This window comes from Sinohyriopsis cumingii, unplaced genomic scaffold, assembly GCF_028554795.1.
Source record: "Sinohyriopsis cumingii isolate HCF-2022 unplaced genomic scaffold, ASM2855479v2 utg003582l, whole genome shotgun sequence".
Taxonomy (NCBI): domain Eukaryota; kingdom Metazoa; phylum Mollusca; class Bivalvia; order Unionida; family Unionidae; genus Sinohyriopsis; species Sinohyriopsis cumingii.
Genome location: NW_028316535.1, coordinates 35208 through 56070, shown reverse-complemented (window position 1 = coordinate 56070; position 20863 = coordinate 35208). Strand labels below are relative to the sequence as shown.

Sequence of the window (20863 nt, the reverse complement as noted above, 5' to 3'; positions counted from 1 at the left end):
AACTAATAATATGGACAAAATATTACTTTATAGTATGAGTTTCCTCTGACCCTTGCCACCCCATTTTTGAGATTTCGACATTTATGTAGGGGTGTAGGGTCTGAGTTCATTACCCATCGAAAAGTTGGAATCCGCAGACATAGGGTAGTCAGTGGTAGAGCATTCGACTGCAGATCCCTGGTTCGAACCCGGGTGTCCCCTTCATATACATTTGTATTATTGACCACACAAATTTTCTGTCCCAATTATAGCAAGGTCTATGTTAATATCCATCTTGACACATCAATAGACATTTGCTTATATTTTGAAAATTATTTTTCCACTGAGTATATCCGATAAAACATCATTGGTTATTCCTCCAAGTAATCAGCATAGTGGTGTCTTTATGTCATCCTTGGTCTCCATCGCTATCACTCTGTTCCTTTTTGACTGTCTGTCTGTTTGTCGGTCTCTCATGAACAACTTTCAAACAAATGCGTGGCAAATCACTGATACCATATTGTCTTATAATATTCAGGTCATGTTGATATAGGCCTGCAACAGGTGGCGACTTACTAACTTTGTCTCATGATTGCAAATTTCCGATTTGCAAGGGGAACAGCATTTGACCTCACAGAGAGATTTGTCCCTTTAGATAAATGCATGCAGTAGCAGTAATAACTATTTAAAGGAAAATTCTACGCAAATGTTAAAAAGCGCGACGTGATCTAGTATTGTGCTAAATAAATTCCTTCACTCTTTAATTGTGGCGTGGATGTGTTACTTTCATTGGCTATTACAATAATAAGCGGAGTCACGATCAAAATTCAGCTGAACCAACATTGCTAAACAAATGCAAGTGGTCATTCAGGCTTGACGATATCTCTGGTCATCAGCGGCAAAACATACCAGAGGTACCGGTCATTCTCGTTTGTAAGTATGCATGGAAAGATAAGACAGATGGTGATTTAATACTTCCTTATTATAATTTGAGCTGACTTATTTACGAAGGGGATATAGCTCAGTGGTAGAGCATTCGACTGCAGATCGAGAGGTCCCCGGTTCGAACCCGGGTGTCCCCTTTATCATTATTTTTAACAAGGAACACATAAACATTTCTATCTCAGTTATGTCAAGTTCCATGGTAATGTCTATTGTTTGACATCAATTTACTTTTGCTGTTGGGGCGGAATGTTTAACGGACTGATTATATTCGGTAAAACCTATGGATATCCCAGCATATAATACGCATTTTCGTTCTGTCTCTCTCTCTCTTTCTCTCTATCTCATGTACAACTTTCCAACTTACGAGTCTCGACTCAAGGCTAATGATATTTTCCGATACCAACAGCAAAATATACTCCCGATAACTTTAGTTCAGTCGTTCCAATTATGGCCGAGACCCTAATAAGAAAACTTTTTCCTGATCCCCAAGACCCATTTCCACCTTTCGATGAATTTTATCCGCCTAAAAAAAAATCCTGGACACCTTCCACCACCCTCCGCTATGTGCTCGACACCCTGATTTCTTTTCGCGACCTGGGGGGATTGAAAATCACTGTTCTTGGTTCACCATACAGATAAGGTTCATATACAACAGGGCAAATAAACAATTTTCTTTCAAAATTGGAGATTTCCAATATGCGAAGGGAATATAGCTCAACTGGTACAACATTTGACTTCACATCGAGAAGTGTGCCTTTACATGTATGCGTGTGATAATGTTTAAATGTACATCACAACAATAGTGTATATATGGTGCCAAGTAAAGTCAAGTTCAAAATGTTTAAAATGAAGACTTACACAAAATCTATAGGAATATAAACCCTTCAAAATTATTATAAAAATACAGTATAAGAAGATGGAGTATAACGAATAAAGATGTACAAACTTTGTCAAATGTAGAGAAATAAAAGATAAAGATAACATGCAACAGTTATTTGGAAAAGATATTACATGACGGCGTCGGACTCCTCTGTACGTCATAGGTAATCGTATTTAGGGCCATTATACGTTTTCTTTCATGTGTCACCTTGTGCAAAACAATACCAGGAAGATAACATGAATTGGTGATTATACAGAAAATATGATTACGTGTTGCACACAAACGGCAATCGTAATATGTGTATCGTGTGTGTCTGTCAAATATGTAAGCCATGATCTCGACGTACGACGAAATGTATTCATCAAATCAGCTCACGTGAAAAATGGGTGTGATAGTGTACGAGCATTTTGCACCTGAAAGTGATATTTACTTTAAATAACGCACACAAGATCCGTGAGATTTAATAAGTATTTTAAGGAATATTCTACTGAAATGTTAAAATATAAGGAGAGGAGCACTTGTATTGTAACAAATAAATAATTTCACTTTTTAATTGTTGTTCGGAAGTGTTGATTACTATCGTTAGTACAATAAGAACTGGAGTCGCTATCACAATTCAGCTTAACAAATATTGCTAAACAAATGTGATGTGTCATTCAGACCTAACCATAGTTTTGGTTACAAGCGCCAAGGCATACCAGAGGTCCGAGTCACTCTCATTCACTTACACAGATAAAGATGATATGCGATAAATAACGATTTCCCACGTACTTATTATAATTTGAGATCCCCTGCCATTTACGAAGGGGATATAGCTCAGTGGTAGAGCATTCGACTGCAGATCGAGAGGTCCTCGGTTCGAACCCGGGTGTCCCCTTCATGAAACTTTTAAACGTTGGCCATACAAAATTATGTCTAATTCGATGTCAATATCCACAATGACACATCAATTTAAATTGGTTGCAAGAAATTATTTTTCCGCTTAGTATATCCGGTAGAAGCTCTTTTTATTCCCCCAAACATTACGCATTGCGGTCTCATTCTATCCCTCTTTGTCTTTCTGTCTCTCTGCCTGTCTGTCTTTCTGTTTATCTGTCTCTCTCATTTACAATTTTCAAACTAATAAGTCTCTCATCAGGGATAAGTATATTTCCTGAATCCAACTTCAAAACATACCCCAGGTCATTCTAGTAAACAGGTTTCATCGTTTATTGACCTCGACCGTGAAGAGTCTTTTTTTTTTCTTCAGAGCCTCACGGGCGCATTTCCGGCTTTTGATACGTTTTTCCTCCTTACAAAGGTCCTTTTGACCCAACGGGACCCTCCAGAACCTTCTAGCGACCCTGATTGAAGTCGCAACCGGGGGGATGGGAACCACTGTTTTACTTCAACTATACAGATAATGTTCTTATGCAACAGGTGGCAACTTACAAACTTTGTCTCGAAATTGGCGATTTCCAATTCGAAAAGGGAATATAGCTCAACTACTAGAGCATTTGACTACACATAGAGAAATGTCCCGTTAGATGTATTCATGCAGTAGCTGTAATAACTATTGTAAGGAATAATTTACCTAAAGGTTAAGGGGATGGTGTCGTTTGTATTGTGAGAAATAAATTCCTTGATATCATGAATTGTTGTGTGGATGCGTTGATGACATTAGTACAACAAGAAGAAGAGTCACGAACAGGATTAAGTTGTGAATCTGTCTGTCTGTCTGTCTGTCTCTCTCTCTCTTACCTACGACTTCAGCCGAATGGGTCGCAAAACAGACCAAAGCATATTTCCCTATACCGTCTTCAAAATGTATCCTAAAACAGTCTGGTTCAGTTGTTTCCAACCTTTATTGGCCGCGATCCTACTAAAAATCTATTTTGCGAGCCTCGCTATCCAGGAGATCCTCTGTAACCCTCTAGAACGTGCTCGTGACCCTGATTTGATCGCGACCGGTGGATGGGCACCACTGTTCATGTTGGACTATACAGATAAGGTTCGTATGTAAAAGGTGGAGACCTACCAATTCGGTAACATTACTGCAATTTCCCGACATGCGAAGCGAATATAGCTCAACTCGTACAGCTTTTCAAATTACATGGAGAAGTGCCCCTTTATATTTATGTATATAGTAGTGTTTAATGCATCTCACAACGACAGTGTCTATATGGTGCCAACTAAAAAGTAAACTGGAAAAAAATGTGAAGTGAAGACTTGCATAAAAGCCGAAAAATTACAAACCCTTCCATATAATTCTAAACTTAAAGGGCAAAACATGGAGTATAACGGATAAAAATGTTCCAACGGTGTTAATGGTATAGAAATAAAAGATCAGGATGACAGATGGCATAGAAATGTTTTTATGAAAACGATCACACGTAACTAATAATATGGACAAAATATTACTTTATAGTATGAGTTTCCTCTGACCCTTGCCACCCCATTTTTGAGATTTCGACATTTATGTAGGGGTGTAGGGTCTGAGTTCATTACCCATCGAAAAGTTGGAATCCGCAGACATAGGGTAGTCAGTGGTAGAGCATTCGACTGCAGATCCCTGGTTCGAACCCGGGTGTCCCCTTCATATACATTTGTATTATTGACCACACAAATTTTCTGTCCCAATTATAGCAAGGTCTATGTTAATATCCATCTTGACACATCAATAGACATTTGCTTATATTTTGAAAATTATTTTTCCACTGAGTATATCCGATAAAACATCATTGGTTATTCCTCCAAGTAATCAGCATAGTGGTGTCTTTATGTCATCCTTGGTCTCCATCGCTATCACTCTGTTCCTTTTTGACTGTCTGTCTGTTTGTCGGTCTCTCATGAACAACTTTCAAACAAATGCGTGGCAAATCACTGATACCATATTGTCTTATAATATTCAGGTCATGTTGATATAGGCCTGCAACAGGTGGCGACTTACTAACTTTGTCTCATGATTGCAAATTTCCGATTTGCAAGGGGAACAGCATTTGACCTCACAGAGAGATTTGTCCCTTTAGATAAATGCATGCAGTAGCAGTAATAACTATTGAAAGGAAAATTCTACGCAAATGTTAAAAAGCGCGACGTGATCTAGTATTGTGCTAAATAAATTCCTTCACTCTTTAATTGTGGCGTGGATGTGTTACTTTCATTGGCTATTACAATAATAAGCGGAGTCACGATCAAAATTCAGCTGAACCAACATTGCTAAACAAATGCAAGTGGTCATTCAGGCTTGACGATATCTCTGGTCATCAGCGGCAAAACATACCAGAGGTACCGGTCATTCTCGTTTGTAAGTATGCATGGAAAGATAAGACAGATGGTGATTTAATACTTCCTTATTATAATTTGAGCTGACTTATTTACGAAGGGGATATAGCTCAGTGGTAGAGCATTCGACTGCAGATCGAGAGGTCCCCGGTTCGAACCCGGGTGTCCCCTTTATCATTATTTTTAACAAGGAACACATAAACATTTCTATCTCAGTTATGTCAAGTTCCATGGTAATGTCTATTGTTTGACATCAATTTACTTTTGCTGTTGGGGCGGAATGTTTAACGGACTGATTATATTCGGTAAAACCTATGGATATCCCAGCATATAATACGCATTTTCGTTCTGTCTCTCTCTCTCTTTCTCTCTATCTCATGTACAACTTTCCAACTTACGAGTCTCGACTCAAGGCTAATGATATTTTCCGATACCAACAGCAAAATATACTCCCGATAACTTTAGTTCAGTCGTTCCAATTATGGCCGAGACCCTAATAAGAAAACTTTTTCCTGATCCCCAAGACCCATTTCCACCTTTCGATGAATTTTGTCCGCCTAAAAAAATATCCTGGACACCTTCCACCACCCTCCGCTATGTGCTCGACACCCTGATTTCTTTTCGCGACCTGGGGGGATTGAAAATCACTGTTCTTGGTTCACCATACAGATAAGGTTCATATACAACAGGGCAAATAAACAATTTTCTTTCAAAATTGGAGATTTCCAATATGCGAAGGGAATATAGCTCAACTGGTACAACTTTTGACTTCACATCGAGATGTGTGCCTTTACATGTATGCGTGTGATAATGTTTAAATGTACATCACAACAATAGTGTATATATGGTGCCAAGTAAAGTCAAGTTCAAAATGTTTAAAATGAAGACTTACACAAAATCTATAGGAATATAAAGCCTTCAAAATTATTATAAAAATACAGTATAAGAAGATGGAGTATAACGAATAAAGATGTACAAACTTTGTCAAATGTAGAGAAATAAAAGATAAAGATAACATGCAACAGTTATTTGGAAAAGATATTACATGACGGCGTCGGACTCCTCTGTACGTCATAGGTAATCGTATTTAGGGCCATTATACGTTTTCTTTCATGTGTCACCTTGTGCAAAACAATACCAGGAAGATAACATGAATTGGTGATTATACAGAAAATATGATTACGTGTTGCACACAAACGGCAATCGTAATATGTGTATCGTGTGTGTCTGTCAAATATGTAAGCCATGATCTCGACGTACGACGAAATGTATTCATCAAATCAGCTCACGTGAAAAATGGGTGTGATAGTGTACGAGCATTTTGCACCTGAAAGTGATATTTACTTTAAATAACGCACACAAGATCCGTGAGATTTAATAAGTATTTTAAGGAATATTCTACTGAAATGTTAAAATATAAGGAGAGGAGCACTTGTATTGTAACAAATAAATAATTTCACTTTTTAATTGTTGTTCGGAAGTGTTGATTACTATCGTTAGTACAATAAGAACTGGAGTCGCTATCACAATTCAGCTTAACAAATATTGCTAAACAAATGTGATGTGTCATTCAGACCTAACCATAGTTTTGGTTACAAGCGCCAAGGCATACCAGAGGTCCGAGTCACTCTCATTCACTTACACAGATAAAGATGATATGCGATAAATAACGATTTCCCACGTACTTATTATAATTTGAGATCCCCTGCCATTTACGAAGGGGATATAGCTCAGTGGTAGAGCATTCGATTGCAGATCGAGAGGTCCTCGGTTCGAACCCGGGTGTCCCCTTCATGAAACTTTTAAACGTTGGCCATACAAAATTATGTCTAATTCGATGTCAATATCCACAATGACACATCAATTTAAATTGGTTGCAAGAAATTATTTTTCCGCTTAGTATATCCGGTAGAAGCTCTTTTTATTCCCCCAAACATTACGCATTGCGGTCTCATTCTATCCCTCTTTGTCTTTCTGTCTCTCTGCCTGTCTGTCTTTCTGTTTATTTGTCTCTCTCATTTACAATTTTCAAACTAATAAGTCTCTCATCAGGGATAAGTATATTTCCTGAATCCAACTTCAAAACATACCCCAGGTCATTCTAGCAAACAGGTTTCATCGTTTATTGACCTCCACCGTGAAGAGTCTTTTTTTTTCTTCAGAGTCTTACGGGCGCATTTCCGGCTTTTGATACGTTTTTCCTCCTTACAAAGGTCCTTTTGACCCAACGGGACCCTCCAGAACCTTCTAGCGACCCTGATTGAAGTCGCAACCGGGGGGATGGGAACCACTGTTTTACTTCAACTATACAGATAATGTTCTTATGCAACAGGTGGCAACTTACAAACTTTGTCTCGAAATTGGCGATTTCCAATTCGAAAAGGGAATATAGCTCAACTACTAGAGCATTTGACTACACATAGAGAAATGTCCCGTTAGATGTATTCATGCAGTAGCTGTAATAACTATTGTAAGGAATAATTTACCTAAAGGTTAAGGGGATGGTGTCGTTTGTATTGTGAGAAATAAATTCCTTGATATCATGAATTGTTGTGTGGATGCGTTGATGACATTAGTACAACAAGAAGAAGAGTCACGAACAGGATTAAGTTGTGAATCTGTCTGTCTGTCTGTCTGTCTCTCTCTCTCTTACCTACGACTTCAGCCGAATGGGTCGCAAAACAGACCAAAGCATATTTCCCTATACCGTCTTCAAAATGTATCCTAAAACAGTCTGGTTCAGTTGTTTCCAACCTTTATTGGCCGCGATCCTACTAAAAATCTATTTTGCGAGCCTCGCTATCCAGGAGATCCTCTGTAACCCTCTAGAACGTGCTCGTGACCCTGATTTGATCGCGACCGGTGGATGGGCACCACTGTTCATGTTGGACTATACAGATAAGGTTCGTATGTAAAAGGTGGAGACCTACCAATTCGGTAACATTACTGCAATTTCCCGACATGCGAAGCGAATATAGCTCAACTCGTACAGCTTTTCAAATTACATGGAGAAGTGCCCCTTTATATTTATGTATATAGTAGTGTTTAATGCATCTCACAACGACAGTGTCTATATGGTGCCAACTAAAAAGTAAACTGGAAAAAAATGTGAAGTGAAGACTTGCATAAAAGCCGAAAAATTACAAACCCTTCCATATAATTCTAAACTTAAAGGGCAAAACATGGAGTATAACGGATAAAAATGTTCCAACGGTGTTAATGGTATAGAAATAAAAGATCAGGATGACAGATGGCATAGAAATGTTTTTATGAAAACGATCACACGTAACTAATAATATGGACAAAATATTACTTTATAGTATGAGTTTCCTCTGACCCTTGCCACCCCATTTTTGAGATTTCGACATTTATGTAGGGGTGTAGGGTCTGAGTTCATTACCCATCGAAAAGTTGGAATCCGCAGACATAGGGTAGTCAGTGGTAGAGCATTCGACTGCAGATCCCTGGTTCGAACCCGGGTGTCCCCTTCATATACATTTGTATTATTGACCACACAAATTTTCTGTCCCAATTATAGCAAGGTCTATGTTAATATCCATCTTGACACATCAATAGACATTTGCTTATATTTTGAAAATTATTTTTCCACTGAGTATATCCGATAAAACATCATTGGTTATTCCTCCAAGTAATCAGCATAGTGGTGTCTTTATGTCATCCTTGGTCTCCATCGCTATCACTCTGTTCCTTTTTGACTGTCTGTCTGTTTGTCGGTCTCTCATGAACAACTTTCAAACAAATGCGTGGCAAATCACTGATACCATATTGTCTTATAATATTCAGGTCATGTTGATATAGGCCTGCAACAGGTGGCGACTTACTAACTTTGTCTCATGATTGCAAATTTCCGATTTGCAAGGGGAACAGCATTTGACCTCACAGAGAGATTTGTCCCTTTAGATAAATGCATGCAGTAGCAGTAATAACTATTGAAAGGAAAATTCTACGCAAATGTTAAAAAGCGCGACGTGATCTAGTATTGTGCTAAATAAATTCCTTCACTCTTTAATTGTGGCGTGGATGTGTTACTTTCATTGGCTATTACAATAATAAGCGGAGTCACGATCAAAATTCAGCTGAACCAACATTGCTAAACAAATGCAAGTGGTCATTCAGGCTTGACGATATCTCTGGTCATCAGCGGCAAAACATACCAGAGGTACCGGTCATTCTCGTTTGTAAGTATGCATGGAAAGATAAGACAGATGGTGATTTAATACTTCCTTATTATAATTTGAGCTGACTTATTTACGAAGGGGATATAGCTCAGTGGTAGAGCATTCGACTGCAGATCGAGAGGTCCCCGGTTCGAACCCGGGTGTCCCCTTTATCATTATTTTTAACAAGGAACACATAAACATTTCTATCTCAGTTATGTCAAGTTCCATGGTAATGTCTATTGTTTGACATCAATTTACTTTTGCTGTTGGGGCGGAATGTTTAACGGACTGATTATATTCGGTAAAACCTATGGATATCCCAGCATATAATACGCATTTTCGTTCTGTCTCTCTCTCTCTTTCTCTCTATCTCATGTACAACTTTCCAACTTACGAGTCTCGACTCAAGGCTAATGATATTTTCCGATACCAACAGCAAAATATACTCCCGATAACTTTAGTTCAGTCGTTCCAATTATGGCCGAGACCCTAATAAGAAAACTTTTTCCTGATCCCCAAGACCCATTTCCACCTTTCGATGAATTTTGTCCGCCTAAAAAAATATCCTGGACACCTTCCACCACCCTCCGCTATGTGCTCGACACCCTGATTTCTTTTCGCGACCTGGGGGGATTGAAAATCACTGTTCTTGGTTCACCATACAGATAAGGTTCATATACAACAGGGCAAATAAACAATTTTCTTTCAAAATTGGAGATTTCCAATATGCGAAGGGAATATAGCTCAACTGGTACAACTTTTGACTTCACATCGAGATGTGTGCCTTTACATGTATGCGTGTGATAATGTTTAAATGTACATCACAACAATAGTGTATATATGGTGCCAAGTAAAGTCAAGTTCAAAATGTTTAAAATGAAGACTTACACAAAATCTATAGGAATATAAAGCCTTCAAAATTATTATAAAAATACAGTATAAGAAGATGGAGTATAACGAATAAAGATGTACAAACTTTGTCAAATGTAGAGAAATAAAAGATAAAGATAACATGCAACAGTTATTTGGAAAAGATATTACATGACGGCGTCGGACTCCTCTGTACGTCATAGGTAATCGTATTTAGGGCCATTATACGTTTTCTTTCATGTGTCACCTTGTGCAAAACAATACCAGGAAGATAACATGAATTGGTGATTATACAGAAAATATGATTACGTGTTGCACACAAACGGCAATCGTAATATGTGTATCGTGTGTGTCTGTCAAATATGTAAGCCATGATCTCGACGTACGACGAAATGTATTCATCAAATCAGCTCACGTGAAAAATGGGTGTGATAGTGTACGAGCATTTTGCACCTGAAAGTGATATTTACTTTAAATAACGCACACAAGATCCGTGAGATTTAATAAGTATTTTAAGGAATATTCTACTGAAATGTTAAAATATAAGGAGAGGAGCACTTGTATTGTAACAAATAAATAATTTCACTTTTTAATTGTTGTTCGGAAGTGTTGATTACTATCGTTAGTACAATAAGAACTGGAGTCGCTATCACAATTCAGCTTAACAAATATTGCTAAACAAATGTGATGTGTCATTCAGACCTAACCATAGTTTTGGTTACAAGCGCCAAGGCATACCAGAGGTCCGAGTCACTCTCATTCACTTACACAGATAAAGATGATATGCGATAAATAACGATTTCCCACGTACTTATTATAATTTGAGATCCCCTGCCATTTACGAAGGGGATATAGCTCAGTGGTAGAGCATTCGATTGCAGATCGAGAGGTCCTCGGTTCGAACCCGGGTGTCCCCTTCATGAAACTTTTAAACGTTGGCCATACAAAATTATGTCTAATTCGATGTCAATATCCACAATGACACATCAATTTAAATTGGTTGCAAGAAATTATTTTTCCGCTTAGTATATCCGGTAGAAGCTCTTTTTATTCCCCCAAACATTACGCATTGCGGTCTCATTCTATCCCTCTTTGTCTTTCTGTCTCTCTGCCTGTCTGTCTTTCTGTTTATTTGTCTCTCTCATTTACAATTTTCAAACTAATAAGTCTCTCATCAGGGATAAGTATATTTCCTGAATCCAACTTCAAAACATACCCCAGGTCATTCTAGCAAACAGGTTTCATCGTTTATTGACCTCCACCGTGAAGAGTCTTTTTTTTTCTTCAGAGTCTTACGGGCGCATTTCCGGCTTTTGATACGTTTTTCCTCCTTACAAAGGTCCTTTTGACCCAACGGGACCCTCCAGAACCTTCTAGCGACCCTGATTGAAGTCGCAACCGGGGGGATGGGAACCACTGTTTTACTTCAACTATACAGATAATGTTCTTATGCAACAGGTGGCAACTTACAAACTTTGTCTCGAAATTGGCGATTTCCAATTCGAAAAGGGAATATAGCTCAACTACTAGAGCATTTGACTACACATAGAGAAATGTCCCGTTAGATGTATTCATGCAGTAGCTGTAATAACTATTGTAAGGAATAATTTACCTAAAGGTTAAGGGGATGGTGTCGTTTGTATTGTGAGAAATAAATTCCTTGATATCATGAATTGTTGTGTGGATGCGTTGATGACATTAGTACAACAAGAAGAAGAGTCACGAACAGGATTAAGTTGTGAATCTGTCTGTCTGTCTGTCTCTCTCTCTCTCTCTCTCTCTCTTACCTACGACTTCAGCCGAATGGGTCGCAAAACAGACCAAAGCATATTTCCCTATACCGTCTTCAAAATGTATCCTAAAACAGTCTGGTTCAGTTGTTTCCAACCTTTATTGGCCGCGATCCTACTAAAAATCTATTTTGCGAGCCTCGCTATCCAGGAGATCCTCTGTAACCCTCTAGAACGTGCTCGTGACCCTGATTTGATCGCGACCGGTGGGATGGGCACCACTGTTCATGTTGGACTATACAGATAAGGTTCGTATGTAAGAGGTGGAGACCTACCAATTCGGTAACATTACTGCAATTTCCCGACATGCGAAGCGAATATAGCACAACTCGTACAGCTTTTCAAATTACATGGAGAAGTGCCCCTTTATATTTATGTATATAGTAGTGTTTAATGCATCTCACAACGACAGTGTCTATATGGTGCCAACTAAAAAGTAAACTGGAAAAAAATGTGAAGTGAAGACTTGCATAAAAGCCGAAAAATTACAAACCCTTCCATATAATTCTAAACTTAAAGGGCAAAACATGGAGTATAACGGATAAAAATGTTCCAACGGTGTTAATGGTATAGAAATAAAAGATCAGGATGACAGATGGCATAGAAATGTTTTTATGAAAACGATCACACGTAACTAATAATATGGACAAAATATTACTTTATAGTATGAGTTTCCTCTGACCCTTGCCACCCCATTTTTGAGATTTCGACATTTATGTAGGGGTGTAGGGTCTGAGTTCATTACCCATCGAAAAGTTGGAATCCGCAGACATATGGTAGTCAGTGGTAGAGCATTCGACTGCAGATCCCTGGTTCGAACCCGGGTGTCCCCTTCATATACATTTGTATTATTGACCACACAAATTTTCTGTCCCAATTATAGCAAGGTCTATGTTAATATCCATCTTGACACATCAATAGACATTTGCTTATATTTTGAAAATTATTTTTCCACTGAGTATATCCGATAAAACATCATTGGTTATTCCTCCAAGTAATCAGCATAGTGGTGTCTTTATGTCATCCTTGGTCTCCATCGCTATCACTCTGTTCCTTTTTGACTGTCTGTCTGTTTGTCGGTCTCTCATGAACAACTTTCAAACAAATGCGTGGCAAATCACTGATACCATATTGTCTTATAATATTCAGGTCATGTTGATATATTCCTGCAACAGGTGGCGACTTACTAACTTTGTCTCATGATTGCAAATTTCCGATTTGCAAGGGGAACAGCATTTGACCTCACAGAGAGATTTGTCCCTTTAGATAAATGCATGCAGTAGCAGTAATAACTATTGAAAGGAAAATTCTACGCAAATGTTAAAAAGCGCGACGTGATCTAGTATTGTGCTAAATAAATTCCTTCACTCTTTAATTGTGGCGTGGATGTGTTACTTTCATTGGCTATTACAATAATAAGCGGAGTCACGATCAAAATTCAGCTGAACCAACATTGCTAAACAAATGCAAGTGGTCATTCAGGCTTGACGATATCTCTGGTCATCAGCGGCAAAACATACCAGAGGTACCGGTCATTCTCGTTTGTAAGTATGCATGGAAAGATAAGACAGATGGTGATTTAATACTTCCTTATTATAATTTGAGCTGACTTATTTACGAAGGGGATATAGCTCAGTGGTAGAGCATTCGACTGCAGATCGAGAGGTCCCCGGTTCGAACCCGGGTGTCCCCTTTATCATTATTTTTAACAAGGAACACATAAACATTTCTATCTCAGTTATGTCAAGTTCCATGGTAATGTCTATTGTTTGACATCAATTTACTTTTGCTGTTGGGGCGGAATGTTTAACGGACTGATTATATTCGGTAAAACCTATGGATATCCCAGCATATAATACGCATTTTCGTTCTGTCTCTCTCTCTCTTTCTCTCTATCTCATGTACAACTTTCCAACTTACGAGTCTCGACTCAAGGCTAATGATATTTTCCGATACCAACAGCAAAATATACTCCCGATAACTTTAGTTCAGTCGTTCCAATTATGGCCGAGACCCTAATAAGAAAACTTTTTCCTGATCCCCAAGACCCATTTCCACCTTTCGATGAATTTTGTCCGCCTAAAAAAATATCCTGGACACCTTCCACCACCCTCCGCTATGTGCTCGACACCCTGATTTCTTTTCGCGACCTGGGGGGATTGAAAATCACTGTTCTTGGTTCACCATACAGATAAGGTTCATATACAACAGGGCAAATAAACAATTTTCTTTCAAAATTGGAGATTTCCAATATGCGAAGGGAATATAGCTCAACTGGTACAACTTTTGACTTCACATCGAGATGTGTGCCTTTACATGTATGCGTGTGATAATGTTTAAATGTACATCACAACAATAGTGTATATATGGTGCCAAGTAAAGTCAAGTTCAAAATGTTTAAAATGAAGACTTACACAAAATCTATAGGAATATAAAGCCTTCAAAATTATTATAAAAATACAGTATAAGAAGATGGAGTATAACGAATAAAGATGTACAAACTTTGTCAAATGTAGAGAAATAAAAGATAAAGATAACATGCAACAGTTATTTGGAAAAGATATTACATGACGGCGTCGGACTCCTCTGTACGTCATAGGTAATCGTATTTAGGGCCATTATACGTTTTCTTTCATGTGTCACCTTGTGCAAAACAATACCAGGAAGATAACATGAATTGGTGATTATACAGAAAATATGATTACGTGTTGCACACAAACGGCAATCGTAATATGTGTATCGTGTGTGTCTGTCAAATATGTAAGCCATGATCTCAACGTACGACGAAATGTATTCATCAAATCAGCTCACGTGAAAAATGGGTGTGATAGTGTACGAGCATTTTGCACCTGAAAGTGATATTTACTTTAAATAACGCACACAAGATCCGTGAGATTTAATAAGTATTTTAAGGAATATTCTACTGAAATGTTAAAATATAAGGAGAGGAGCACTTGTATTGTAACAAATAAATAATTTCACTTTTTAATTGTTGTTCGGAAGTGTTGATTACTATCGTTAGTACAATAAGAACTGGAGTCGCTATCACAATTCAGCTTAACAAATATTGCTAAACAAATGTGATGTGTCATTCAGACCTAACCATAGTTTTGGTTACAAGCGCCAAGGCATACCAGAGGTCCGAGTCACTCTCATTCACTTACACAGATAAAGATGATATGCGATAAATAACGATTTCCCACGTACTTATTATAATTTGAGATCCCCTGCCATTTACGAAGGGGATATAGCTCAGTGGTAGAGCATTCGACTGCAGATCGAGAGGTCCTCGGTTCGAACCCGGGTGTCCCCTTCATGAAACTTTTAAACGTTGGCCATACAAAATTATGTCTAATTCGATGTCAATATCCACAATGACACATCAATTTAAATTGGTTGCAAGAAATTATTTTTCCGCTTAGTATATCCGGTAGAAGCTCTTTTTATTCCCCCAAACATTACGCATTGCGGTCTCATTCTATCCCTCTTTGTCTTTCTGTCTCTCTGCCTGTCTGTCTTTCTGTTTATTTGTCTCTCTCATTTACAATTTTCAAACTAATAAGTCTCTCATCAGGGATAAGTATATTTCCTGAATCCAACTTCAAAACAAACCCCAGGTCATTCTAGCAAACAGGTTTCATCGTTTATTGACCTCCACCGTGAACAGTCTTTTTTTTTCTTCAGAGCCTCACGGGCGCATTTCCGGCTTTTGATACGTTTTTCCTCCTTACAAAGGTCCTTTTGACCCAACGGGACCCTCCAGAACCTTCTAGCGACCCTGATTGAAGTCGCAACCGGGGGGATGGGAACCACTGTTTTACTTCAACTATACAGATAATGTTCTTATGCAACAGGTGGCAACTTACAAACTTTGTCTCGAAATTGGCGATTTCCAATTCGAAAAGGGAATATAGCTCAACTACTAGAGCATTTGACTACACATAGAGAAATGTCCCGTTAGATGTATTCATGCAGTAGCTGTAATAACTATTGTAAGGAATAATTTACCTAAAGGTTAAGGGGATGGTGTCGTTTGTATTGTGAGAAATAAATTCCTTGATATCATGAATTGTTGTGTGGATGCGTTGATGACATTAGTACAACAAGAAGAAGAGTCACGAACAGGATTAAGTTGTGAATCTGTCTGTCTGTCTGTCTCTCTCTCTCTCTCTCTCTCTCTTACCTACGACTTCAGCCGAATGGGTCGCAAAACAGACCAAAGCATATTTCCCTATACCGTCTTCAAAATGTATCCTAAAACAGTCTGGTTCAGTTGTTTCCAACCTTTATTGGCCGCGATCCTACTAAAAATCTATTTTGCGAGCCTCGCTATCCAGGAGATCCTCTGTAACCCTCTAGAACGTGCTCGTGACCCTGATTTGATCGCGACCGGTGGATGGGCACCACTGTTCATGTTGGACTATACAGATAAGGTTCGTATGTAAGAGGTGGAGACCTACCAATTCGGTAACATTACTGCAATTTCCCGACATGCGAAGCGAATATAGCTCAACTCGTACAGCTTTTCAAATTACATGGAGAAGTGCCCCTTTATATTTATGTATATAGTAGTGTTTAATGCATCTCACAACGACAGTGTCTATATGGTGCCAACTAAAAAGTAAACTGGAAAAAAATGTGAAGTGAAGACTTGCATAAAAGCCGAAAAATTACAAACCCTTCCATATAATTCTAAACTTAAAGGGCAAAACATGGAGTATAACGGATAAAAATGTTCCAACGGTGTTAATGGTATAGAAATAAAAGATCAGGATGACAGATGGCATAGAAATGTTTTTATGAAAACGATCACACGTAACTAATAATATGGACAAAATATTACTTTATAGTATGAGTTTCCTCTGACCCTTGCCACCCCATTTTTGAGATTTCGACATTTATGTAGGGGTGTAGGGTCTGAGTTCATTACCCATCGAAAAGTTGGAATCCGCAGACATATGGTAGTCAGTGGTAGAGCATTCGACTGCAGATCCCTGGTTCGAACCCGGGTGTCCCCTTCATATACATTTGTATTATTGACCACACAAATTTTCTGTCCCAATTATAGCAAGGTCTATGTTAATATCCATCTTGACACATCAATAGACATTTGCTTATATTTTGAAAATTATTTTTCCACTGAGTATATCCGATAAAACATCATTGGTTATTCCTCCAAGTAATCAGCATAGTGGTGTCTTTATGTCATCCTTGGTCTCCATCGCTATCACTCTGTTCCTTTTTGACTGTCTGTCTGTTTGTCGGTCTCTCATGAACAACTTTCAAACAAATGCGTGGCAAATCACTGATACCATATTGTCTTATAATATTCAGGTCATGTTGATATATTCCTGCAACAGGTGGCGACTTACTAACTTTGTCTCATGATTGCAAATTTCCGATTTGCAAGGGGAACAGCATTTGACCTCACAGAGAGATTTGTCCCTTTAGATAAATGCATGCAGTAGCAGTAATAACTATTGAAAGGAAAATTCTACGCAAATGTTAAAAAGCGCGACGTGATCTAGTATTGTGCTAAATAAATTCCTTCACTCTTTAATTGTGGCGTGGATGTGTTACTTTCATTGGCTATTACAATAATAAGCGGAGTCACGATCAAAATTCAGCTGAACCAACATTGCTAAACAAATGCAAGTGGTCATTCAGGCTTGACGATATCTCTGGTCATCAGCGGCAAAACATACCAGAGGTACCGGTCATTCTCGTTTGTAAGTATGCATGGAAAGATAAGACAGATGGTGATTTAATACTTCCTTATTATAATTTGAGCTGACTTATTTACGAAGGGGATATAGCTCAGTGGTAGAGCATTCGACTGCAGATCGAGAGGTCCCCGGTTCGAACCCGGGTGTCCCCTTTATCATTATTTTTAACAAGGAACACATAAACATTTCTATCTCAGTTATGTCAAGTTCCATGGTAATGTCTATTGTTTGACATCAATTTACTTTTGCTGTTGGGGCGGAATGTTTAACGGACTGATTATATTCGGTAAAACCTATGGATATCCCAGCATATAATACGCATTTTCGTTCTGTCTCTCTCTCTCTTTCTCTCTATCTCATGTACAACTTTCCAACTTACGAGTCTCGACTCAAGGCTAATGATATTTTCCGATACCAACAGCAAAATATACTCCCGATAACTTTAGTTCAGTCGTTCCAATTATGGCCGAGACCCTAATAAGAAAACTTTTTCCTGATCCCCAAGACCCATTTCCACCTTTCGATGAATTTTGTCCGCCTAAAAAAATATCCTGGACACCTTCCACCACCCTCCGCTATGTGCTCGACACCCTGATTTCTTTTCGCGACCTGGGGGGATTGAAAATCACTGTTCTTGGTTCACCATACAGATAAGGTTCATATACAACAGGGCAAATAAACAATTTTCTTTCAAAATTGGAGATTTCCAATATGCGAAGGGAATATAGCTCAACTGGTACAACTTTTGACTTCACATCGAGATGTGTGCCTTTACATGTATGCGTGTGATAATGTTTAAATGTACATCACAACAATAGTGTATATATGGTGCCAAGTAAAGTCAAGTTCAAAATGTTTAAAATGAAGACTTACACAAAATCTATAGGAATATAAAGCCTTCAAAATTATTATAAAAATACAGTATAAGAAGATGGAGTATAACGAATAAAGATGTACAAACTTTGTCAAATGTAGAGAAATAAAAGATAAAGATAACATGCAACAGTTATTTGGAAAAGATATTACATGACGGCGTCGGACTCCTCTGTACGTCATAGGTAATCGTATTTAGGGCCATTATACGTTTTCTTTCATGTGTCACCTTGTGCAAAACAATACCAGGAAGATAACATGAATTGGTGATTATACAGAAAATATGATTACGTGTTGCACACAAACGGCAATCGTAATATGTGTATCGTGTGTGTCTGTCAAATATGTAAGCCATGATCTCGACGTACGACGAAATGTATTCATCAAATCAGCTCACGTGAAAAATGGGTGTGATAGTGTACGAGCATTTTGCACCTGAAAGTGATATTTACTTTAAATAACGCACACAAGATCCGTGAGATTTAATAAGTATTTTAAGGAATATTCTACTGAAATGTTAAAATATAAGGAGAGGAGCACTTGTATTGTAACAAATAAATAATTTCACTTTTTAATTGTTGTTCGGAAGTGTTGATTACTATCGTTAGTACAATAAGAACTGGAGTCGCTATCACAATTCAGCTTAACAAATATTGCTAAACAAATGTGATGTGTCATTCAGACCTAACCATAGTTTTGGTTACAAGCGCCAAGGCATACCAGAGGTCCGAGTCACTCTCATTCACTTACACAGATAAAGATGATATGCGATAAATAACGATTTCCCACGTACTTATTATAATTTGAGATCCCCTGCCATTTACGAAGGGGATATAGCTCAGTGGTAGAGCATTCGACTGCAGATCGAGAGGTCCTCGGTTCGAACCCGGGTGTCCCCTTCATGAAACTTTTAAACGTTGGCCATAAAAAATTATGTCTAATTCGATGTCAATATCCACAATGACACATCAATTTAAATTGGTTGCAAGAAATTATTTTTCCGCTTAGTATATCCGGTAGAAGCTCTTTTTATTCCCCCAAACATTACGCATTGCGGTCTCATTCTATCCCTCTTTGTCTTTCTGTCTCTCTGCCTGTCTGTCTTTCTGTTTATTTGTCTCTCTCATTTACAATTTTCAAACTAATAAGTCTCTCATCAGGGATAAGTATATTTCCTGAATCCAACTTCAAAACATACCCCAGGTCATTCTAGCAAACAGGTTTCATCGTTTATTGACCTCCACCGTGAAGAGTCTTTTTTTTTCTTCAGAGCCTTACGGGCGCATTTCCGGCTTTTGATACGTTTTTCCTCCTTACAAAGGTCCTTTTGACCCAACGGGACCCTCCAGAACCTTCTAGCGACCCTGATTGAAGTCGCAACCGGGGGGATGGGAACCACTGTTTTACTTCAACTATACAGATAATGTTCTTATGCAACAGGTGGCAACTTACAAACTTTGTCTCGAAATTGGCGATTTCCAATTCGAAAAGGGAATATAGCTCAACTACTAGAGCATTTGACTACACATAGAGAAATGTCCCGTTAGATGTATTCATGCAGTAGCTGTAATAACTATTGTAAGGAATAATTTACCTAAAGGTTAAGGGGATGGTGTCGTTTGTATTGTGAGAAATAAATTCCTTGATATCATGAATTGTTGTGTGGATGCGTTGATGACATTAGTACAACAAGAAGAAGAGTCACGAACAGGATTAAGTTGTGAATCTGTCTGTCTGTCTCTCTCTCTCTCTCTCTCTCTCTTACCTACGACTTCAGCCGAATGGGTCGCAAAACAGACCAAAGCATATTTCCCTATACCGTCTTCAAAATGTATCCTAAAACAGTCTGGTTCAGTTGTTTCCAACCTTTATTGGCCGCGATCCTACTAAAAATCTATTTTGCGAGCCTCGCTATCCAGGAGATCCTCTGTAACCCTCTAGAACGTGCTCGTGACCCTGATTTGATCGCGACCGGTGGGATGGGCACCACTGTTCATGTTGGACTATACAGATAAGGTTCGTATGTAAGAGGTGGAGACCTACCAATTCTGTAACATTACTGCAATTTCCCGACATGCGAAGCGAATATAGCTCAACTCGTACAGCTTTTCAAATTACATGGAGAAGTGCCCCTTTATATTTATGTATATAGTAGTGTTTAATGCATCTCACAACGACAGTGTCTATATGGTGCCAACTAAAAAGTAAACTGGAAAAAAATGTGAAGTGAAGACTTGCATAAAAGCCGAAAAATTACAAACCCTTCCATATAATTCTAAACTTAAAGGGCAAAACATGGAGTATAACGGATAAAAATTTTCCAACGGTGTTAATGGTATAGAAACAAAAGATCAG

The 20863-nt window shown here is 38.3% G+C and overlaps 10 non-coding genes across 10 annotated transcripts; all 10 read left to right on the top strand.

Annotated features, from left to right (window-relative positions):
- Positions 1 to 989: 989 nt before the first annotated feature.
- Trnac-gca (transfer RNA cysteine (anticodon GCA)) lies at positions 990 to 1061 on the top strand. The gene has a single exon. It is a non-coding gene; the product is annotated as a tRNA-Cys (tRNA).
- A 1548-nt stretch (positions 1062 to 2609) lies between these two features.
- Positions 2610 to 2681, top strand: Trnac-gca (transfer RNA cysteine (anticodon GCA)). Its single transcript has one exon. It is a non-coding gene; the product is annotated as a tRNA-Cys (tRNA).
- A 2486-nt stretch (positions 2682 to 5167) lies between these two features.
- Trnac-gca (transfer RNA cysteine (anticodon GCA)) lies at positions 5168 to 5239 on the top strand. The gene has a single exon. It is a non-coding gene; the product is annotated as a tRNA-Cys (tRNA).
- A 1548-nt stretch (positions 5240 to 6787) lies between these two features.
- On the top strand, positions 6788 to 6859 carry Trnac-gca (transfer RNA cysteine (anticodon GCA)). Its single transcript has one exon. It is a non-coding gene; the product is annotated as a tRNA-Cys (tRNA).
- A 2485-nt stretch (positions 6860 to 9344) lies between these two features.
- On the top strand, positions 9345 to 9416 carry Trnac-gca (transfer RNA cysteine (anticodon GCA)). The gene has a single exon. It is a non-coding gene; the product is annotated as a tRNA-Cys (tRNA).
- Positions 9417 to 10964: 1548 nt separating this feature from the next.
- Positions 10965 to 11036, top strand: Trnac-gca (transfer RNA cysteine (anticodon GCA)). The gene has a single exon. It is a non-coding gene; the product is annotated as a tRNA-Cys (tRNA).
- Positions 11037 to 13530: 2494 nt separating this feature from the next.
- On the top strand, positions 13531 to 13602 carry Trnac-gca (transfer RNA cysteine (anticodon GCA)). Its single transcript has one exon. It is a non-coding gene; the product is annotated as a tRNA-Cys (tRNA).
- A 1548-nt stretch (positions 13603 to 15150) lies between these two features.
- Trnac-gca (transfer RNA cysteine (anticodon GCA)) lies at positions 15151 to 15222 on the top strand. Its single transcript has one exon. It is a non-coding gene; the product is annotated as a tRNA-Cys (tRNA).
- Positions 15223 to 17715: 2493 nt separating this feature from the next.
- Trnac-gca (transfer RNA cysteine (anticodon GCA)) lies at positions 17716 to 17787 on the top strand. Its single transcript has one exon. It is a non-coding gene; the product is annotated as a tRNA-Cys (tRNA).
- A 1548-nt stretch (positions 17788 to 19335) lies between these two features.
- Trnac-gca (transfer RNA cysteine (anticodon GCA)) lies at positions 19336 to 19407 on the top strand. The gene has a single exon. It is a non-coding gene; the product is annotated as a tRNA-Cys (tRNA).
- Positions 19408 to 20863: the final 1456 nt, after the last annotated feature.